At 36.8% G+C, this 16,948-nt stretch overlaps 1 protein-coding gene across 5 annotated transcripts in view; it reads left to right on the forward strand.

Moving 5' to 3' along the window:
* The window catches only part of LOC129727357 (protein numb), a 97,623-nt gene that overhangs the window by 69,760 nt on the left and 10,915 nt on the right, over positions 1–16,948 (forward strand). The window contains exon 1 of one of the 5 annotated variants that reach the window (XM_055685129.1): positions 13,557–13,751. The exons of the other annotated variants lie outside the window; for them this stretch is intronic. The gene's annotated coding sequence lies outside the window, so the exon portion shown is untranslated. Of the gene's footprint in view, positions 1–13,556; positions 13,752–16,948 lie in introns of those variants that run through there. 5 annotated transcript variants of the gene reach the window in all.

The following is a 16,948-nucleotide window of genomic DNA, read 5'->3' on the forward strand; positions in this document are numbered from 1 at the left end:
GCCAAAACTGAGTGTCAACTTTGTGGAAATAATGGAAGAACAGCAGGTGCTTCTGGGAGAATTCTTTTTTTAAGGTTTGGTCGTTGATGGTGCCGGTCGTTATTTACGGCTGAATTTGTTATTATTTACTAAATTTTTCGCTCCCGCAGATCACCTGCCACACCAAGTACTTTTCGGAGAGTTTCTCCGAAATTTCTCCGAAATATACTGGCCGACGAAAAACTCCAGACCGAGGATCTGCTTGGCGTACGCTTTAATGTAGGTCTCGTCGTCCAAAACGATACATTTCGGTTGAATTAACCACTCGCAGTTCAGATTTGTGGCGCGGTATTTAGCTTCTTTATACTGTTTATCGGTACTTCCGGTTTAATCGGCGCGTTCCTCACCTTGTAGACATAAAGTTCGGTACGCTTTACTGTCTGCTGGACGAACTAGACAAAAAATTGACCTTTTTGGTCTTTGGAAGTAATGTCTCGCCTTTCTTGCCTTAATAGGGTCGGTTGTCTTCGCTTTACCTCTGTTTCCAGCTCGTCGTTGGGTTGTCTCCTTAAACGATATCACGCACGGGACGCGGTCTGTGCCTGTGCTTTCCACGGTCCGGTCTATAAATTTTTATCGAAGCACTTCTCGCTTGGAAGACATCCCGATAAACATTGCACTCTTAAGTAGTTTTACCCAACATTTTTCGAACTGAATTTCTATTTTTAACAACGGCTTTTACCGTTAACACACAAGTTCATTAAGGAGACAGTATGAGCAGTAGGGAGTGCGAAAAATAAGCGGACTGGAAATATGATACAGATTTGGAAAAATATACCGACGGTGCTCTCTTCTTTAACTGAGAACAGGTTGGTATAGTGTAGAATCGAACGTGCCATGTGCTGTTTTGAATGCATGCATTGTTACTTTCACTAAACATAACTTAAACATAAATGTCTTAATCAATTAAGCTTATCAATAGCTTTTAAACATTTTTTCAATAGCGAACCTGTGAAAAAATTAACTAGAAACCAATTGGGAAAACAGCGGCTAACCAATCCCAAGCTTGTCTTCTGTTCGTGACGTTTATTTTAGATTCAGGGTGGCTTCGCCTTTTTTTAAGTTATGTCATTCCCCCAGTTTCGCAAAACGCAAAGAAATTCTATTCCGTATGAAATACGAATATACGTAATATAAATCTCATTCTGCATTAGTAAACGGTGAAACGAAGCTCTCAACCACGCAACAAAATAACACGTTCTATCGTGTTGCGTTCGAAAAAGAAAACAATTAAATTCTTCTCTTTGTCGGATAGATGTAGACAGCAGGAGGTTCATCGCTCTCATTCAATCAACAGATTATTACGCCCTGCAGAAATTATTGCACCAGTGCACAGTGGTACGAGAGCTCATAATCGTGATATCATTTACTCTCCAAATACTAGTTTTATTGACACACCCTCTTCCGAACAAATTTAATATATAAAAAGCCTCAGAGAATGACAGTGAGTTTAAGTTCGTAACTCAGTCTTGCACTTTAGAGACATATGAGTACAGCAAAATGGCAGATAATTTTGTTACGGAAAACTTTGTTGAAAACACCTTTCTACGAACTATTTTTTTGGAGATATAACGTTTTATTTTTTTTTTTCTTCACATAAATATAACGTTTTATGTTAGACTAGATTATAAGATAGGTGTTTTGAATATCTAAAAACTGTAGCATTTAGAAGGCAACAATGATAAGCATATATTTGTATATCATCAAAACACCCAAGTTTGTAGAGCATATAAAAATGATAGGTTCTACAAAGACCGAGCTTTTGTCGAAAAATGTAAAAAAAATATCTCCATTACCTGATATGCAATACAAAAATACATATTTTTTCACATTTTTTAGTAATAACTCGTTTTGTGTAGAAGCTATCATTTTGGTGTCTTCTACAATATTGTGTGTTTAGATGATATACGATTATATGCTGAACATTGTTGACTTCTAAATGTTACAGTTTTTCTTAAGGAAAGTTTTTTGTGACAACATTTTCTATAACATTTCTGAACACACTATTTTTCTAAAGTGCAAGACTGAAAAGTTAGAGCTTGCCGCACCACTAACGGCGGAGTTTCGAACTAAAATTTAATTTCATTCTTTGAGGCTAAATTTTACTAAATTAATTCTTGATTTTACTAATTTTTTGAATTTCACTGATTTTCTCTGAAGATAGCGTGTGAATTAAAATAGTATTTGGAGAGTAAATGAAAAAAGGACACAATTTTAAACTTATTTTTTGACAATAACTCGTTCTGTGTAGAAGCCATCCTTTTTTGATCCTCTACAAAGCTATTTTTCTATTATCTACAAATAGGGTAACCGCTCCATTATTCATCTCTACAGCTAGCTGCCCCAATATTCATCTTATTTCTCTCATTTGTCCAATTTACCATCAAATTTCTACAAATTTTTGAAAGTAAATCTGTTTGCTTCTCGATTTTGTCAAGTGGTTAAAAGTTTTACGTTGAAAATATGGTAAAATTTGACGATAAATTGATCAAAAAGACGTGATGAGATGAATATAGGTACTGAGATGGATATAGGAGCGATTACCCTATATGCTGAGCATTGTTGCCCCCTAAATGCTACAGTATTTAACACTTTCAAAAAAAAAAAATCTAATTTCGAGGTCTAATTCGACATGAAATGGTCCATTCCAAAACAAATGCAGTTGTAAAAAAAGTGTCTTCAGCAAAGTTTTATGTGACAATATTATCTACAGTTTTGCTGAAAATACCATTTCTATAAAGTTAAAAACTGAAGAACAAGATTTTGCAGTACCACTGGCGATGAAGTTCAGAATTAAAACTTGTTGTCATTCTTTGAGGCTTTTTATATACTAAACTAGCTGACCCAGCAAACTTCGTCTCGCCCATGTTTGTGTTTAATTTAATAATTTTAAACATTCCAAATTCATTGATTCCTTGCGATTTGTTTATAGTCTGCAAATGCACGACTGCAAATGCACGACGAATCAGTCATATGGATACGATTAAAATGGGATTTGGAATTTTTACAGAGGTTGGGATTGAAATTATCGATGGGATTGGGAATGTAGTTGGGTTTCCTGTTCCGATGGTGATTATTATTGGGATTATTATTGAGGTTTTGATTGATATTTTACTTGTGATCGAAATTAAGAATTGAGTTTAGATTGCAATTAGGGTTGTATTGAATTAAATAGAAATGAGTTGAAATGGTTTAAATTAAATTAAATTGCAGTACATTAGTATTGGAATGGATTAGTTGAACTTAAGCATCCTCTGGCAGGGAAATCCATCGGCGTTGAGGAATTCACGAAACAATTTTCACCTCTTCTTGACACGTTTTTTTTTTTCAAAAAGACTTTTATTAAAGCACGTTTTCTAAACCGAAACAGCCACTTGCAGTGGAAACATCGAAAAACCAATTCAATGCTATAAAGTTTAATTGATTTCCGCTTTATCATGCTGTGACCTTTTCGACGATGAGAAAACGGAAGGTTTGATAATAAATGATCACGGAAAGTGCTATTCTGCTATACATAACATTGCTGCGGATGCAGAGACCAAGCTTCGTAACATCTTTACTCAGTTATTGGAATTTCGATATTACAAAGTCTGGAATTTCGGATGCTTCCTAGTTGGCTCGTTTTAGCTCTGCTGAAAAATTAGTTCATATGCATTTTTGCGAAGAAATTGCCTTTTTACACCAAACTGTGTTATTGCATGCATCCTAATTGTGTTTAAAGAGCCGCCGAATGGAGAAAAGAAATCGCAAAACAAACCGGACGTTCGTTAAGCTTTTGCTGAATCGTATCGAGTGCCGATGCATTCATTCATCAAACGATGTTGCACAGCAACAATAACGCATTCCGCCTATCATCATACCTCGAGAGACCGATGGTTGCAATGATGGTTATGCCATTATACCGGGAGTTCTACGGTCGTCTAACGACGGTTACCGGCTGCAGATTTAATACACTGATAAAAAAATGCCTGACGATTTTCGGTTTTTTGCTCTTGGCACCATCGAAATAAATATGTTTTTTTGTCAGTGTCTGGTGAGAGTTTGACCGGCTAGCTATCGTCAACGGGGGTTCCACCTCGTTGAGCAGAACCTAAAGCACATCCTACCATTGTGCGATATGCGCGTACATAGGTATAAAAATGACACTGTTGTTTGTCGTACGGCTAGTTCCGAAGATGTACAAGCTGAGCAGTTGTCCACCGGAGCAGAACAGCAAGCCGACTCGCTGGACCTGTCCGTTGACCGGAGTTCAGCCTGATGGCTTTCGGTAAGTTTGTCATTCGAAGCTGGAGTTGAAGTTTAATCTAGAGACCGATTTGCCATAGTAGAATTTAATGCATTGTGCAATGTGCTGAAGCCCTCTTCAAATTGGAGCAACAAATACATGTTAGTGCGGGAAAAAGAAACTAAAATTGTTCAATTGTAATATTTCACAATCAAACACGAGGGAGCCAACTTATGGCGAGGTTCAATTGTACTGGACACGAAACATAGAGATAGCTAATAAAATTTCAAACATTATTTTCCGTCTTCGGTACGGCTGACGACATTCCAATATGGTACCGTACCAGTCTATGAGCGGTGTTATGGAATGAGGGGAATTCCCATTGAATCGAATGAATGGTTTGTTCCCTTGCTATCGTCGGCAACAATTTCGAAACATATGGGAGAAAGTACACATCACCAGAGGGAGGAAGAGCCTGCTTTAAACATAAAGTAACATTTTCGTAAACACGCAACGGGTATCGAATTGTATGTCTGGCTTCCAGCTAAGTATTGATTGCAGGTATGCATGGTCGGATCACCGGCTGTGAGAATGGTATCGATCAACGGGGGTAAATAATCGTGGGAAATTCATTACATTCTATCATAATGCGAGAGCTGTGTGGTCTTGTTCCATATGGTTTTGATAAGAATCTCAACGCAATTTCGTTGGGTTTGATTGTTACAAATTTCACAAACTAAATTAGTTCTTACACTTACAAGATAAAATCTATTTTTTATTTGTTTTAACCGTTCAAATTTGTCATTCATCAAAAAGTTTCCGCTTCTCTGTCCAGAAATGCGGCCAATACTGGAAGCACATTCTGCTAGCAGCCGTCCTGTAGGAAGTAGCGCATTGTGAATTCCACAGTGTACCTACCCATGCTCGAGAGAAAGGAAAAGGCAAAAGGGGATTTGCTAATTTATGCTCTGGGAAATTTTCACACGACCCTTTTCCATCAGCGTCCAGCTTACCTTCCGTAGTTTGTGCGTTGGTTTCTTACCCATTTCTTGCAGCGGTTCCTCCGACGGTATTCTCAATAGCATCTTTTAATCAAATCGTATTAACAATTTCGCCCTTGTTGAAGCCGGTCTCGGCAAGTGAGTAGGGTAACACGACAAATCTGCATCGAAAGCGCCTGGGAAGGGGGAAAATCAGCAGCAGCATTGCTGCCAAGATGAATTTCTTCCCACCTCTGCTGGATGCGGAACGCGAAGGGGGACAATTATGCTCGCTATTGTCGACCGAAAACCTCACCGGACTACTCGAGATGGAACATGGTGCTCGCATTATTATGCATTCGTAGTTTGATTTTTTCCCAGGGGGAGACCGACCGAAACGACGGAGCGGTCATCTTTGGCTGTCATTCGATGTGGGTAACTTGGCGGCTGAAAGGGTGTTGAATTATTAGCAATGTGATATTTCACCTGTGGCTGGGCGATTAGAGAATATAATTTGTTGGGTGATTTGTTGAGAGATCATGCTGGTCATATTTATTGAGTTGTTTTGTTTTAATAATCATCAATTACAGTTATAGCTGGATAAAAAAAATAAAATCAAGTCAAGCCAGAGGTTTTTTTCTCTAATTGCTTAAAAAAAATCAATTTAATTAAATTCCAAACTCTGTTTATAAAACTCAAAGTTCTCCAAACTCCAAACTCTAAACTCTAAACTCCCAACTCTAACGTTTATACTTCAAGCTCTAAGCTCTAAAAACTAAACTCTAAACCCTAAACTCTAAACTCTTGACTCTAAATTCTCTGGACACTAAATTCTAAATACCAAACTCTAAACTCTAAACTATACATTCAAAACCTAAAACTCAAAACGCAAAACTCTAAACTCTAAACTCTAAACTCTAAACTCTAAACTCTAAACTCTAAACTCTAAACTATAAACTCTAAACTCTAAACTCTAAACTCTAAACTCTAAACTCTAAACTCTAAACTCTAAACTCTAAACTCTAAACTCTAAACTCTAAACTCTAAACTCTAAACTTTGAACTCTAAACTCTAAACTCTAAACTCTAAACTCTAAACTCTAAACTCTAAACTCTAAACTCTAAACTCTAAACTCTAAACTATAAACTATAAACTCTAAACTCTAAACTCTAAACTCTAAACTCTGAACTCTAAACTCTAAACTCTAAACTCTAAACTCTAAACTCTAAACTCTAAACTCTAAACTCTAAACTCTAAACTCTAAACTCTAAACTCTAAACTGTAAACTCTAAACTCTAAACTCTAAACTCTAAACTCAAACTTTAACCTCTAAACTCTGAACTCTAAACTCTAAACTCTAATCTCTATACTCTATACTCTAAACTCTAAACTCGAAACTCGAAACTCCAAACTCTAAACTCTAAAACCTAAACTCTAAACTCCAAACGTTAATTTTCAATTCTAAACTCTAGCTCAGCTTAGTTCTGACTGTACATATCAATGGTTGCTACTCCGTGATGGGTCCGAGCAACTCAAGATGCACAATGAATCAACTGAAAGAACGACTTGGAGAGGTAATTTCTATTTTAAAATGTTGATGTCAAACGATGCCAAATACGGTTAAGTTTTATTTCACAAAACTTGTTTCAAAATTCACAAAAAAACCTGAGTTACAAGCGGATGTGTCTATGGAATTCAAACCAAAAACATGCTCCAAAGATGGTAAAAAAGTGATTTTAACTTGCGCATAGTTTTCGTTGATGTGATAAAGTTCATTTTAAACGCTTTTTGACCATTACAGACAAAATTATAGACAAAAAACTGATTTTAAGGAGGGGTGTTCCACAATAAACTCTTTTTTGTCGCGTCCAACGTACAGATCGCAGTATTCAGCAACTGTTTGTCTGTTAAAATTTTCAACAATTTTGCTGAAGGAAGCAATCTGGTATATTGAAAATTAGAAAAAATAATTTTTTATTTAACTGTTAGGTGGATTGATCGGAAAATTAAAACCGCCAAAAGTAAGGCCTTGTTCCATGAAAAAAATTTGCGTACAATTTTGAATACATAAAATCAATTTTTCACAGTCAAATCTAGAACGATCACGATTTTTCGAGATTAGACCACTGTGCACTGTGGGATTTTCAAATAAATCTTTCCACCAATTGTTAATGTCTTGAAATATAACCCTTGGGATGTGTAAAAACTATTTTGGAAGTTATTTCATAAAATGGTGGTTGAAAAACGTGCTTTACAATACGTATTTCGTCGTTTTAATATCACTTTTTTGTACTTTACGAACTTCAAAGGGGCATTATTCAAAAAATGTACCGTACGATGATTTTGAAATTTCGACCAGAGATTCTGGACGTCATAACGAATCGAATGGTGTACTCAGATTTTCTGGTGCATTTATTTTATAATAACGGTCTGTGGGAGCACCGTGTGTCCGTTATATTGTGTTCCCAGAAACAAGTGGTGAACTTTTATGAGACTAATTCATGACATATCAATAGTTGTTGTTGTGCTCTTTTCTGCGGCTGAAAACATGAATTGAAATAAGTTATTACAACAACATTGCAGCGCTTGCACATACGTGTCACTCCTTTTTACAACCATTCACCTCATGAAGTCATCCAAACAGATAATCCACACGTTAACGCATCTACCACAACTACGCAAGTTATCGGCAAAAAGTGGAAAAATCGGTGCACTGAGATGCGACGATTCACAGGTCGAGCGAAACAAAAAGGACCCTAAACGTCTATAGACCATTTACGAAGGGTTTAGAACACAATTCATGGACAAAACTTTAACAGAAAACATGCAACTGGTGGTAGAACGTTCTTAAAAGCAACATCAATATTAGCAAATACCGTGTATCCTACTTCTTGGTAAGCGAACACGTGAAGATTGTATGATTAAGATCGAAAAAAAAATCAGCAGGGAAAAAACCAATATTGCAATTCACACACGCGACATTTTCCTGCACTTTCAGTGCGGCGTAAAATAGGTCGTCGAATGGTTTTTGCTGAGTATGAGCTCGAATATCAACACATAACAAAATCGTAACAATAATTTGTACTTATCTCACTGAATCCATCGAAATTGTTGCATATTCGAGCGTACAGTGGTCCAATAAGGCAAAAAGTGGAACTTAGTTCCATAGCGCCTTTCACCTTCATCATAGTTTAGTGGTGTCTTCGGAACAATTGTTTGTATCGATGACCCGCATAATCGCAAATCGTCAAAAAATTTGAAAAGTTTACTATACTAAAAATAAAAAAACTAACTTTTTTGTGTTAAGAGATAGAGGAATGATTTATTCAGAAAAGTTGTTGAAAATTCAAAAATATGAATTTTTGTTGAACAAATAAAAATCCTATCTTTTTTCGGTATAAAGTTGTGAAGTATATTATATGGAACTTACTTAAAAGTTAGTTTTTTGTACTTAACTTATGCTAGTTGCATTTTACACAAAAGTGTTGTTCAGAGGAAATGTTAGGGCACACAGAACGCATATTTTTGCCAAAGACCATATATCTCCAAAATTTTCCCTTACAAAGTTAAATCATATTTTAGCTTATTTTTTTGATAACTTCAAGAACTGTAGGTTTAAAAGGGGCAAGTGGAATCATGATGTCAATACTTTTCCTTTAAGTTAAGCTGAAGTACTATAAACTCCTTTAGGTTTCATTTGTCCCAATCCACCCATATTAGAGTACGGCGAGCATATGTCACAGTAGGTTTTCATATATCAATAACATTAACTTTTTTGTGTTAAGAGATAGAGAAATGGCTTATTCGGCAAAGTTTTAGAACGAGCAAAAGTATGAAACTTTGCTGACAAACAAAATTCCTATCTTCATTGGGTACAGAGTTACAGAGTATTTTTTATAAAAGTTACTTAAAAGTTAGTTGTTTGTACTTGACTATTGTTAGTTACATTTTACAAGAAAACGTTGTTCTAAAGAAGCATTTGGGCATATAAACCACACGTTTTTGACGAAGGCCACACATCTCCAAGACTTTTTCCTAGAAAGTTGAAGCACATTTTAGCTTATTTTCTCGATAATTTTAACAACGTGTAGAATAAAGATTAGGTGGATAGCGACGGATCAAACTTTTAACAGCTTCGAGCACTCGAGCTAATCTTTGAGAAAAATTATTGACATCATGATCCCACTTGCCCCTTTTTACTTTATACGTTCTTACAATTATCGAAAAAATAAGCTAAAATATGCTATAGCTTTGTAAGGAAAAGTCCTGGAGATGTTTGGCCTTCAACAAAAACGTGTGTTTTATATGCCCAAATGCCTCTTAGAACAACGTTTTCTTGTAAAATGTAACTAACAAAAGTTAAGTACAAAAAAAACTAACTTTCAAGTAACTTTTATAGAAAATACTCTGTAACTCTGTACCATGTGAAGATAGGAATTTTGTTTGTTCAGCAAAGTTTCATATTTTTGCATGTTGTAAAACTTTGCTGAATGAGTCATTTTTCTATCTCTTAACACATAAAAGTAAGTATTATTGATATATGAAAACCTACTGTGACATATGCTCGCCGTACTCTAATACGGGTGGATTGGGACAAATGAAACCTAAAGGAATTTATAGTACTTCAGTTTAACTTCAAGGAAAAGTATTAAGAGTTTTTAACCTATACGTTCTTGAAGTTATCGAAAAAATAAGCTAAAATATGATATAACTTTATAAGGAAAAGTCTTAGTCTTTGGCAAAAATGTGTGTTTTGTGTGCCTCAACAATTCTTCCGAACAACACTTTCGTGTAAAATGCATCTAACAAAAGTTAAGTACAAAAAACTAACTTTTAAGTAAGTTCCATATAATATTTTTTTTTCCGTTATGACTAAAATACTTGAAAAACTGTAGAATTGTCTGTAGCTCTATCCAACATGCAACTATTCATGAATTTTATATAGGCTTTTATGGTTAACTAACCAGCAAATGATACAAACAACTGTGCTTCCACTAACTCTCACACTTTTGGGATTTTTTTTGTGAGATTTGGACCACTGCGACCATTATTTTGATCTTTTTGGCTAAAATCCTATGAAAATTTCAATTCATTTCACTAACTTTCAGTAACTTTCACCTAGAAACGATCCCAACCAAAATTAGGGTACAATGTACTATAAGGCACTGCCGAACATTGCTCAACAACTTAGGGTATGTTCTATTGTTTTTGATTTTATTTCTGAGATCAAGCGCTTCTCACTTCGCGTGCAGATTTATGCTAGAGGCATATTAGCTTACTGCATTGGAGCATATTGGTCCTTGTTTTGGTGCATCTTGGCCACGACCTTGTTTACTAAAAATGGTATTTTTTATCAAAAATAACATTTAAATCGAGCAAGTGAAAAATAACATTAAATTTTCAAATACCACTCAACATGGATTTTTTCAATACCAGGAGATCGAAAATCGACTCCAGGCACCAGATGGCGACTTCTGATTTTTTGTATATATCAAATCGACCCTAGATTCCATTATGAATTCCAAGATGGCGACTTTGGTTTACTGGGAAACAGCATAAATGGTCAAATACCGTCTAATACGAGAATTTCTGGATGCGAGATGGTTCCCAGAGGACGAAAATCAATCTCAAACGCCATCTTGAAATCCAAGATGACGACTTACGGATTCGTAAAATTGTCTAAAATTACTAAATAACACTCAATTTGGATATTTTCTGAACGGAGGCCGAAGTTTGACCTTAGATGCCATTTTAAAATCCAAGATGGCAATTTCTTTTTTTTTTGTAGAACAGCATGAAACTGTTAAAAATCATGCAATATAAGTATTTCCAGAACCGGGATGATGTCCGCAGGTCGAAAATCAATCCCATACGCTGCTATGAATCCCAAGATGGCGACTTTCGGTTCCAGGAAACAGCCTAAAATGATCAATTACCATATAATATGAGAACGAAAATCAATATTAAAATCCAAGATGGCGACTTCTGGTTTTGGTAAATTACGCATTTCAAAATGGCAGCTTTCTGTTCCAGGAAACAGAATACAAATACTATCTAATATGAGAATTTCCGCATGCCCAGAGAATGAAAATCAATTTCAGACGCCATCTTGAAATCCAAGATGGCGACCTTCGGTTTTGGGAAAATATCGTAAAACGATCAAATAGCATATAATATGAATATATACGAAACCAAGAAGCCATGACTCACCTCAAGGTGCTATTTTTTTATCCAAGATGGCGACTTACGGATTAGAAAAATGGCTGAATAACACCCCATTAGCATATTATAGAACCGGGAAGATGCCCGGAGGCGAAAATTCGATTCTAGACACGATATGAAAATCCAAAATGGCGAAATTGGCTGTGAAATTTTACAAATGAATCTAAATTTCGGAACCTTTATATCAGAAGCAATGCCGAGTACGCTTAACTGGTTAGGAATAAATTCATTAAAATCGATTGAAGTGTAGGTTGATATTAGTTCGCGCGTTCCCCTTTTGTTCTATAAAAAAGTCAAGTGTGAATTAGCAATGTAAAATTAATGTCTCTAAAGTTAGAAGTATAAAGTCAGCAGAACAAATAGTTTATAGCATGAAAATTTAGTGCTCATTCTATGCCCATTAAATGCCTTAACGCCGAATTTAATGCTCTGTCTTCCTTTAAAAAATTCTCTGTTCTGCCAGTTAAAAAAAGCTATCAGAACAACATACGAACACAGCATTTTTAGAAAAAAAAAACCATCCTGTAAACTGTTGTAGAATAATCAAAATAATGTGATGCTCATTGAATGCTCATTAAAAAGCTTTCTCTTCATGATATTTTCATTGATTTTTTCAAATTTTTCGAAAATATAATTATGCATTCATAGCTTCGATATTTTGAAAATATTTTTCCCTGAAGACCATCTGGAACCTTTCGATAAATTCGCATGATAATTTTATTGATATTTTTTTTACATTTACATTTACATTCACATTGAACGAATACCTCGAGTCAAACCAAATCGAGTAATTACATTGGCAAACAAAAAACGAGAATAAAATCTGCTCTAATGCTCGAACTAGAAAAAATGAAAGATCATAGCTTTTTGAGAGTTTTTGTGAATTGTGGTACCCCTGGTCGCTTCAGAAGAGTTTGAAGTCTTGGAAGACTTCAACGAAATTTTCCCATTAACAAACGGAGAAGGAACGACGAACCCGGCGAGCAATTATTCTGCGGCCTTATAATGCACTTTTGAGGCTGCTAGGGACACTAAAATTTACAAAGACTATTGAAAACCTGAAATATTTTTCCGGTTCGAGGTCTAGGACAAAATCTGTGTTGACAAGTGTTATCTCAGTGCCATTTCATGTATTGTAATTACATACTGATAAAAATGACAGACTCGCTTTTATACTCCAATTTTATGTCAACAGAATCAGGCTTGCGTTTGAAAAACTTACTAAGTCGAACCTGATTTTTTTCAAGCCATGTCTCCAAGCCATGTTAAAAGCTAAGTTTCGTTAGCAAATTCTCTTGTGGATAATTTTTCTAGACAACAATAAAAACGTCCCCGAGCCATAACTCGGACTTCGACAAAAACCAGTTAATTCCGCTTCCAACCAAAGCTGGGCTGTTTTCAAATTATTTTGAATTAGCCAACCAGTAATATTTTTTATACCTTTCCGCCTGAGGTGGCATCAGTTAAAATTGCTTGTAATTATAAATGCATTGTAAATAGTCTTTCTACTTTATGGTCAGGCTTTATAGTATCGGTCACCTTTAGTTGAGATGTTTTCAGTTCGAACACTTCACACTGCGGTTCTCTAATTTGCGTCTTCACTGGCCGCAAAGGATTGGTTAAAGTCATGCTCCGCAGTTATTTTTGCCACAGGCCAACAAGCGGGAGAGCAGCCCGAGTGGCCAGGTATGGAAGAAAGCATGCAATCCAACAACGTCAACGTGTGCTAATGTGTACTTCTGCCTGGAAGGCGCGTGTATTGGTGCGCCTACAGTCGCACCTGGATTCGCGTGGCAGCAAAGGTAACAACAACCAACACGCGGGCTGGATCGCTGCTGCCTGTTAGCTCCAGTCGATCATTCGTATTTTAGTTTAGTGTTCCACACAGGCAGACCAAATTGGTAGTGTTTTAGCGTTTCGATGGTGTTTGTATCCGCGGCGGGTTGTTACCGTTAGAGAACGTTAAGCCGTCGTCACCGATGCTACCAACACACTAGAAAACATGTCTCTTCATGCGACGGCTGGAGTGCGAGAGAGTGAAGGACCCTCTGCAGGTATGCATTGCCGTCACCTCAGTCAGGTATTTCTAGGCAGTGGCGACGCAACGTACCAGTTTAAGTTTGCTTCCCTTCTCCTCGGCTGGCGAGAAGCAGTTGCTGTCGTCATGCGATATGACAGTTTTGATTTTCATATTTTTTCGTTGCTGTTATCGAACGAATGACGGACGATATCCGCGAGTGCAATAAAGTGTGACCGATTAAGCATAATTTGAACCCCGCTGAAGTGTAAGTGCCTTGTTTTGGGGTGGAGATTTACTGTGGGAATCACTATAATCGGGGCGATTACTGCGTGAAAAGTGGATTAGAATTTAATTTTCTCACATTAATGTGTGTGGTTCGATGTTTAGGGGGAAACTCAATCGCCCTCGTTACGCGCTGGTACTTCGTACCGTTGAGTGCTCTTAATATTAATTTGAACGTAGTTTATGGCTTCCTCCGAGCGCCACAGTCTGGTTAGAAAAAATAAGACTGAATTGAAAAGTGCGTTTTTTATCTCAAACAACCGAACGCAGTGTGTCATCTCACCCACTTGTGACTTAAGCCGCAGCCAGGGGTGACCTAATCATTGCAAGCTGACTCTGCGCTGCAACTGCGTGCATGGATAGTAGTGCTGTTGCTTCCACTAATTTCTGTGTGATTTTAACTAACACTCTGCATATTAGGTTACACAATTTCGGAGGGGTGATTGATTTCGGGAAGGAAGCGACGCATGGAGACTCGAGACCGGAGAAGGTACACGGCATTCCGTAGAGGCGAGGCCTCATTTTTTTTCGGGGCGACATTGGCTGCAACAGATAAGCGGTTTTAAATGGGTGAAGCGGAAGTTTAGGTACTTTTAATACTTGTTTTGGTTAATTGAAATTCTTTCGTTTCTTCTTGCTGGCGAAGAAAGGCAGTGATATATTTCTTTTCCGATCGGCTGCGAGTGTTCGTGTGATCGTGTGTAAATTGGTTGCTGCAGTGTAATTCAGTTTGATTTATAACGGCTGAAGTCGAGTAATCTTCACGAATGCATCTACCAGTGATTCACAGCACCTTTACACGGTGGATAACATGATCATTGGTTCTCGGTAGTCTGAATCATCACGCCTCCGATGAATGGTGAATCATCATTCCGAAAGGTTTTAATATTCGATTTCTGTGTTTGTTCCAAGTAAACCCAAAGTGGGATCAAAAATTTGAATATGTGCATACCTTATGCGATCGGTTGAATTTGTTAACAAATTCTTTTCGACCTACGCTTTGGTGGTGGCCTCGAAGAAGGATATTGGACTCACAATCCAGCTGGTGAGCTTTTTGAATCGAGATAGTGATAGTAATTCCTACACATTTAGGATCGTGCGCAGTCTGGCTGGTCGTACAACAGCTTCGGATGTTCTTTGTTTTGTTTTACACACACTTTACAATACAAAGTTGACTGCAAATAAGACACTAAGCGATCTTGCTGGAATTGATTTATTCAATGAAGATAGCACTTTATAGTTAAAAGATGTAGTGACTGACATCAAGTATGCAGTTTTTGTTTGTTCACATTTCACATTGTATTTCGCCCCAACTCACCTAAACAACGGAGTAATAGAATTATTTCACAAAATTATAAAACAAAATCCCAAATTGTAGGTTCGTTGGCGATGTTGAAAGAACTTGGGTTGAGGATTACACCATTAGCGTTCATATGCTGTCGGTATATTTATATGTCATGAACTCAGTTTCCATCTAGTCGCAATGCTAGAACGAACCATAATGTGTTGAATCAACTAATCCTTAAAAAGAAGAGTTACTACATCAATTTTCAACGGAAGAGGATATATATCAAGTTGTGAAAACAGCACTTCTTCTAGCTTGGATTAAAAAAAAAATCTGCTGAAAAATATCTGTTACGCAGAAAGCGAAAAATTTCAAAAAAGGAAGGAGTAGTTAGCGAAAACCACCTTTCTGTGATAAAGGATTAATATTATAACATGTTTCGAGTTAATTTCAACAGAATTAAATATTATCAATACAGAAAAAACTAACAAATTCAACAAAAATTCAAATCACAGGGGTTTTTCTCCTGGACAAAACACTTGTTAGCAAATGTTAGCATTTAATATTTCGTAGCATATCCCTTATTGTCCATTGCAGCTTTGCATCTTCGAGGCATACACTCGATCAGGTTGTCAAATGCTTTGTTGAATTGGTTTCCAAGCCTTTCGAACTTGTCAACTTGTCAACTAGTATTTATGACTTACCTCTCCGCGATTGATTCTTTGGTTTACGATCACCCAAAGGTTCTCAATCGGGTTGAGACCCAGAGATTGTGGTGGCCAATCCATCACCTCTACTTCATTGTCCTCAAACCTTTTTTGACCATTTTGGCGGTATGCTTAAGGTCATTATATTGCTGAAATATCACCTCAATCAGCATAAGTGAACATAACGTCTCTTATGATGTTGTTGTACATTAAAGGATCCATGATTCCGCTGATCCGATGAATTGGACCAAGATCGTTCGCAGAGACATCCCCAGACATTACATCCGCTGTGTTTTACAGTCATTTGACAATACCTGGGCTATACGCGCATTCCGACCGTTCGGCGTACGCGTCAGATTGCTTCGCTGTCAAATATATTGAACTCACACTCATCACTGTATAGAACTGTACGTCATTTCTGCGGAGTCCAGCCAATATGAGATTGAGCGAATACATGGCTCGATACTAAGAGCTGCAATTCCTTTTTACCTTGAAAGATGATTTTGGAGGATCTTTTTTAATGCACCTGTTGATCAAAGAGTTCTCTCATGTGTTTCACTGAAATCGTTCCAGTTGCCCGATATTTGGAGCATAACCTTGATACGGTCGTGTTTTTATTTTACTCTACCTTGCGTCATAATACCGACGCGGCTGTGCACTCATATAAAATGTTTCAGCATTTTGAAAGATCTGACGTCCGTATGTCACTGGTACAGTCTTGGGATGAAAATGACGGTAAAATGTTTAAATGTTACCTTTTATATCAAGGTTTTGTTAGTTACTTGGCAAGAGGGCGAAGCGCAGCAGAATAGGAAATGGTAAGAAAAGTGAAAACTGCACCGGCTGCGGTCGAAAAATAAACACTAAATACTACAAGGTATACAGCCCTACGGGTTGTATGAAATGGTGACGAAGGACTAAATATATATATTATATGCTGTGATAAACTGTTCATAGGTAAAACTACCGTTTATATTTGATGGTCGTTATTGTAAAAATAACGATGCATGAATACATGAAAATAACACACTAGTAGTAGTGTAGAAAATTCTCATAACTCTTGTTTTCAAGCATTTATAGTTCTGAAAAGAACCGATTCCATAATCTTCAGCTCGAAATGTGTGCTGCAGAACGCTGATGATCGCACCACCGGTAGCATTGAATATTTTGCTTGGCTTCGCAAAATAA

Source organism: Wyeomyia smithii, chromosome 3, assembly GCF_029784165.1.
Source record: "Wyeomyia smithii strain HCP4-BCI-WySm-NY-G18 chromosome 3, ASM2978416v1, whole genome shotgun sequence".
In the NCBI taxonomy this organism is placed as follows: domain Eukaryota; kingdom Metazoa; phylum Arthropoda; class Insecta; order Diptera; family Culicidae; genus Wyeomyia; species Wyeomyia smithii.